The sequence below is a fragment of the Podarcis vaucheri genome (assembly GCF_965113315.1).
Source record: "Podarcis vaucheri genome assembly, chromosome: 14".
NCBI lineage: Eukaryota > Metazoa > Chordata > Lepidosauria > Squamata > Lacertidae > Podarcis > Podarcis vaucheri.
This window is the reverse complement of record NC_138752.1, coordinates 19,889,396-19,895,560: the sequence shown is the minus strand read 5'-3', so window position 1 is coordinate 19,895,560 and position 6,165 is coordinate 19,889,396. Positions and strand designations below refer to the sequence as shown.

At 45.8% G+C, this 6,165-nt stretch overlaps 1 long non-coding RNA gene across 2 annotated transcripts; it reads left to right on the top strand.

Annotated features, from left to right (window-relative positions):
• Positions 1-2,450: 2,450 nt before the first annotated feature.
• Positions 2,451-5,952, top strand: LOC309518574. Of its 2 annotated transcripts, XR_014213510.1 has the most exons (4): positions 2,451-2,594; positions 3,998-4,092; positions 4,555-4,675; positions 5,853-5,952. It is a non-coding gene; the product is annotated as an uncharacterized lncRNA (long non-coding RNA). The 2 variants fall into 2 exon arrangements; XR_014213509.1 differs by lacking the exon at positions 3,998-4,092 and having other exon boundaries at positions 4,515-4,675.
• The last annotated feature ends 213 nt before the right edge of the window (positions 5,953-6,165 follow it).

The following is a 6,165-nucleotide window of genomic DNA, read 5'->3' as shown; positions in this document are numbered from 1 at the left end:
TGGCATTTCCGTGTGCTCTGGTTTCCGTCACAGTGTTCCATTGTGGCAGAAGTGGTTCAGTCATGCTGGCCACATGACCCGGGAAGCTGTCTGTGGATGAACGCCGGCTCCTTTAGCCTGAAAGTGAGATGAGCGCCACAACCCCATAGTTGCCTTTGACGGGACTTAACCGTCCAAGAGTCCTTTACCTTTTTTTACTCTGTTCTTTGAATAATCATATGGGCTTAATGGCAGCTCGGCCTCCTCCAGTTCTGAGCAAGGCCCCTCGAGATCTTGCAAAGGAGGCTGGGATCGAGATCTTGCAAAGGAGGCTGGGATACCATATCCCCTGCAGACTCTGGATCTCCTTACTCCATTTCATGGTCCCTTGACACACACTGCTCCCCCACAATATTTGTTTTGGGGAGCACCAGATCCTCTTTTGAAGAGGATTCCTCCAGCAAAGACATGAGAAAGATTAGAACAATGTTCACCCAGCATCACAATAAAGGGCCACAGCTTCTAAGAGCCTCTCAAGCATTATAGCCTTTCCTTTCTCCAGACATTATTCCATTCCCTCCACCTCCCGTCCCTGATGTGGGAAGCGAAAGGGGGAGGATAATTGTTTGGGCTAGAACAGGCACCCTTTGTTGAGATGACACCTGGCAGAGGAGGGGCATCCATTCAGCCCGCTTCCCTAAATATCAATTCCTTCATGTGGTTAGGAGGGTTAACAACCATTTGTAATCACATTAGAGAAAAACGGTTTAATTCTAAAGAGGGCTGTTTTCTGGACTTGCTTCCCCTGACTGCATTACAATGAGAAGATCAAACAGAATCAGCTTCAATGGCGAGATTATAACCAAGGAAGAGAGAAATCGTTAGCTGGGAGAGCAAGGGGAAGACAGCTCTGTCCTCCTGCAACAACGGAAATCTTTGCAAATATAATTAACAGATGTCTGAATTAGAAAGCCAGATAGTCAAGCTCTGGGAAGGCAGGAGATAAAAGAAGAGACTGGAAGAAATAACTAAGTGTTGTCCAGAGTAGCCTTAAATATCACACAAGTCAGGTATGCCCACATGCTCAAAAGGACATAAAAAGAGCCCTGCTGGATCAGGTTGATTGCTCAACTAGTACAACATCCTGTTCACACAGTGGTCAGCCTGTAAGCAGGACCTGAGGACAAGAGCACTTGCTTCTCCTGCAGTTTCCAACAAATGCTATTCAGAAGCCTACTGCCTCCAACCACTGATAGCATTTACATGCATGAATTTATCTAATCCTGTTTTAAAGCCATCTCCACATTACTTTGTTACTCAGTGCTCTGTGATTACAGTTGAATCTGTGAACAGATCCCATTGGAAAGTATTGTGCCTTGAGTCAATGATATAAACCAGGGTAGCCAACATTGTGCCCTCCAGATGTTGTTTGATGCCAACTCCCGTCAGCCCTAGCCATCATGGCCAATGTGGAGTTGTAGTTCGACAGCAACTGGAGGAGATAAGAATATAGGAAGAGCCCAGTTGGACCAGGCCATCGAATCCAGCATCTTACAGTGGTCAACCACATGCCTCTGGGAAACCCACATGGAGGGCAGAAACACAACAGCCCTCTTCCCCACTCATGTTCCCTAGCAACTTGTGTTGAGAGGCAATCCTGAGCCAGATGGACAGATGGTCTAGTTTAACATTGTCCTAAGACATCCTCCCCCTGAGAGTTGTTATAGTCCATGTGTAAGAGGTGCCCTGTTGGATCAGACCCTGCTGGATCAGTCTAGCATTCTGTTCTTACAGGATGACTAATCAGATGCCAGTGGAAAGTCCACAGGCACAACACAAGCACTCTCTTTCCTGCTAACCCCAGAAACTGGTATTCAGAGGCATATTGCTTCTGCTACTACAGATACCAAGTATATACAGTGGTACCTCAGGTAACAAACGCTTCGGGTTACAAACTCTGCTAACCCAGAAGTAGTTGCTCTGGGTTGTGAACTTTGCCCCAGGATGAGAACGGAAATCACGTGCTCCCAGTGCGGCGGCAGCGTGAGGCCCCACTAGTGAAAGCGCGCCTCAGGTTAAGAATGGTTTCGGGTTAAGAACAGACCTACAGAACAAATTAAGTTCGTAACCTGAGGTACCACTGTATAGTAAATCTGTTTGCAATTGGTAGCTTTATCCTCCATTAATCCCCCTTTAAAGCTGGCCAAGCTAGTGGTCATTCTTGTGAAACCAAATTCCATAGTTTTAACGGTGTTCTGTCTCAATAAGTACGGTACTTCCTTTTGTCTGAGTCTCCCAATGTGCAGCTTTCCAAAAACCGTTTGATTTTCCTGCCACACTCAAAGAACAGATCTGCTCCACCAATGGCAGTCAGAGACCTTCCTGCGTGTTCTCATCCTGTGACATCAGCACATTTCAGCCAATCACTCCCAGAGACTTCATCGCCGCCACCATATGGACCACAAGGACTTCCAAGCCTTCCTCACACTGGTGCTCCTTAGCCAATAATGGAGTGGTTTTCTTACAAGCAAAGAAACCCCCGTGACTGTTACGGGAAGAGAGGCAAAGGAATGAAGGGAAGAAAGGGACTCAAGTCTCCTTGGGAACATGTTCTGGTAAGAAACCTCATAATTCCCAGTGCCCCATTTATTTTGATTAATTAAACTGTCAAAAGGGGAAGGTATTTACCTGTCATTCACCGCAGGCGCTGATGAGGTGTCAGCCTGCTGATAGGTAGCTGTTCAATTACAGTAATTGCCTTTGTTTCTGTCCCAGGCTTCTGTTCATCGCCCACAGCTTTCCGCACTGCCTCTCCTCTAACTCTTTCCTTGCTTGGTTGGGTTGACATCAGGCACATCAGGAAATGTGGTAATACTCTCATGTCCTCATGCCATGAACTCAACCATATTGAGGTCATGAATGCACACCACTGCCTCCTATTGTTGGGTGGGGCAACCAAGGGAATCTCTGGAGGTGGAGCTAAGGAGACCACAAGAGGCCATCGGACTACAACTTCCACCATACCTGCCCATTGGCCATGCTGTCTAGGGTTGAAGGAAGAAATTGGAGTCCAACAACATCTTGAAGGTCACAAGTTAGACACTCCAGACCTAAATGATTCCAGGAAGAGAAAATAAAAAAAATCCTTCCAGTAGCAGTTCCAGGAAGAGATTCAGCCTACGCACCATTGTTCAACTCTGGCCAAGACTACTGGGAGAGCTACAAGGAAGTTGCTCAGGATCTAAGTCTGAGTATTTTAAGTGATGCTGATTGACTTCTACACAAGCTTAGCAATCAAAGTGGTCAGGATACTCCCCAGGCTACTGCAGGTTGACTCTGCCACCATCTTCCCTGCAAGAGCTGCAGAATTGACACCTGAATAAAGCTGGTGCAGGAACACTTTCACGGCACACAGAGTTCTTCCTCTGCTTATTTTTGTTCTTCTCACCCTAGTTGTGGAGCAAATGGGGATGATGTGAATTTTTAAAGGGTCCCCCCACTCTCCGCTGCTGCCAAACTGTTGGAGCATCTCAGTCTTTTCCTTCAACAAAATTTCCTCCTCGGTTTTGCCATCTGTGAATGTTAGGTGCAGCCATGGACCCAGTTTAATTATTGTTTAATACTATTTTAATACTGTTTGAAGGAAACAAAGACACCCCCAGCTCTCCTATATTAGCACATGACTTCCTTCATCTACCAGTAGGAACTAATGACAGAGTTTTTATTGAACATCAAGTGAGCCAAAATGTCTCTTTAAAATGATTTTTTGGCCATGGAGGGGTGGTGGTGTTAGTTCCTCCTGATTAATTACCGGAAAATCTCAATTGTCCCCTGGAGAAGGGTTGGCAAAATCCACCCCCTTTCCCACCTTCCCACCCACAAATAACATGGAGAGTTTTAGAGGCCATTTTCTAACAGTCGTAGAACCAAGAGTTTGCATGGGCTCATGTTAAATGGAAGCCATTTCTGGCTGTTTAAAAAAGAATAATGAGGAATTTTTTCACTGCTTTGTTTTAAGTTTCTTTCTCTGGAATGATGCTTGTGGCCATTCCAGTGGGGATGTGTGATCTGCATTTAGACTGCATCGCCAGGATACAGAATGCAGTGGACCATGTAAGTATCAATTTTCCATAGTGGGCAGATTGTGTGTAATTATAGACCATTCCAAGGTTTACGGCCATGAAGAATCTTTGCGACCGGCACTAAAATGCTTATGGAGTTGTTTTGAAATGTTTCCAGCAAGGTGCTTTTGCAGGAAAGGGGAGAGCCCCTGCCTCAAGGCTCCCCAAATTCCACTTCTGTGGGAGCGTTACTTGTTATGGGAATTGCCTGTAGACTGGGCCTCTCTCATGCTCGTATGCCACCCGCAGAACTGCTACTTCAAGAAGGGGCAAACAAATTTGATGAGTTATAAATCCTGAGGATGTGAAGCTGGGGATGGGGTAGGGAATGCCTTCCCAAATCTATAAGGTTGCATATTGTTCCTGTGGTTCTCTGCTGGTGCACTAAAAAAAGATTTTATTTTTCTATTTTAGTGCTTAAATATCTATTATTTATCACCGTGCATTCTGCAAGGCTATATATAGGTTGAAGTCAGATGGAGCCATCGTTACAGCAGTCAGAACATTCTTAACAACCAACAGAGCAGATTCTTCACTCGTGACTTGAACTTAGTTTTGCCACTTGCCTTATCTGGGTACGTATATGAGTTCAAATGAATGGATTACATCTCCAATAACCAGTGCTGGATTTACATATAAGCTAAACAAGCTATAGTTTAGGGCCCCACTCTCTTGGGGCCCCCTAAAAAAAACCAAAGAAAAACACACACCTGGATGTACATTTCCAAAATATTAGATAAAAAAGCGAATAAAATAAAACCTACATACAGTAACAGTGTTTTGTGTTGTGTAGGCTCCTATGATGTAAGTAATGGGCCCCACCTGCTAGCCTGTTCCCTAAAATATCACTGGTTTGCTCATCTCTATATGGCTTTAGATACCTATTAGGTCCATAAATTGCCATATAGCATATATTCAATGCAAAAAAACAGTGACAATTTGTTGTTGACAAAAGATAGCTGGACATATAAAGGGCCCCATTACCTTCAGTAGCTTAGGGCCTCATCAAACCTACAGCAGCTCCAATAGCTACTGGTCTGCTTCTGAACACAAATCAAAGTGCTGGTTATGACCTATAAAGCCCTACACCAGTCACAGGCAAACTCGGACCTCCAGATGTTTTGGGACTACAACTCCCATCATCCATGACCACTAGTCCTGCTGGCTATGCTATTTGGGGATTACAGTCCAGTAACATTGGGAAGGGACATAGGTGGTGCTGTGATCTAAACCACAGAGCCTAGGCTTGCCGATCGGAAGGTCGGCAGTTAGAATCCCCACGACGGGGTGAACTCCCGTTGCTCTGTCCCAGCTCCTGCCAACCTAGCAGTTTGAAAGCATGTCAAAGTGCAAGTAGATAAATAGGTACTGCCCCAGCGGGAAGGTAAACGGTGTTTCTGTGTGCTGCTCTGGTTCACCAGAAGTGGCTTAGTCATGCTGGCCACATGACCCAGAAGCTGTCTGCAGACAAATGCCAGCTCCCTCAGCCAGTAAAGCGAGATGAGCGCTGCAACCCCAGAGTTGTCCGCAACTGGGCTTAATGGTCAGGGCTCCCTTTACCTTTAACATTGGCAAGACCACAGATTAGCCCCTTGTTTTTACTGTCTTCTTTTTCTAAGGCAGCTTCTGGAGCATCCCATAATACTGTTAAGTCAGAGGTTTTACAGCCTGAGTGCCACACGCCAGTGTTGTCTGGAGTCAGAGGTAAAAGTAAGAAGAGCAATTAATGTGAATGTTATCTTTGTGCATTAGGGTAGCTTCTACACAACCTCACACAACCATCTCTAACCTCCACGCACACAAGCAAGAGGCATCATCAGAGTCCAAGGAGATGTTCCCACCAGACAAAAGGATAGCTCAGTTGGTTAGACCGTGGTGCTGATAGCACCAAGGTTGCCGATTCAATCCCTGTATGGGACAGTTGCATAGTGCTGCATTGCAAGGGGTTGGACTCAGTGCATCCCAGATGTGGGTCTCTGGCTGTTTTTGGACTGCAACTCCCACCATCCCTAGCCAGCTGGACCAGTGTTCAGGGATGAAGGGAATTGTAGTCCGGGGTGGAGAC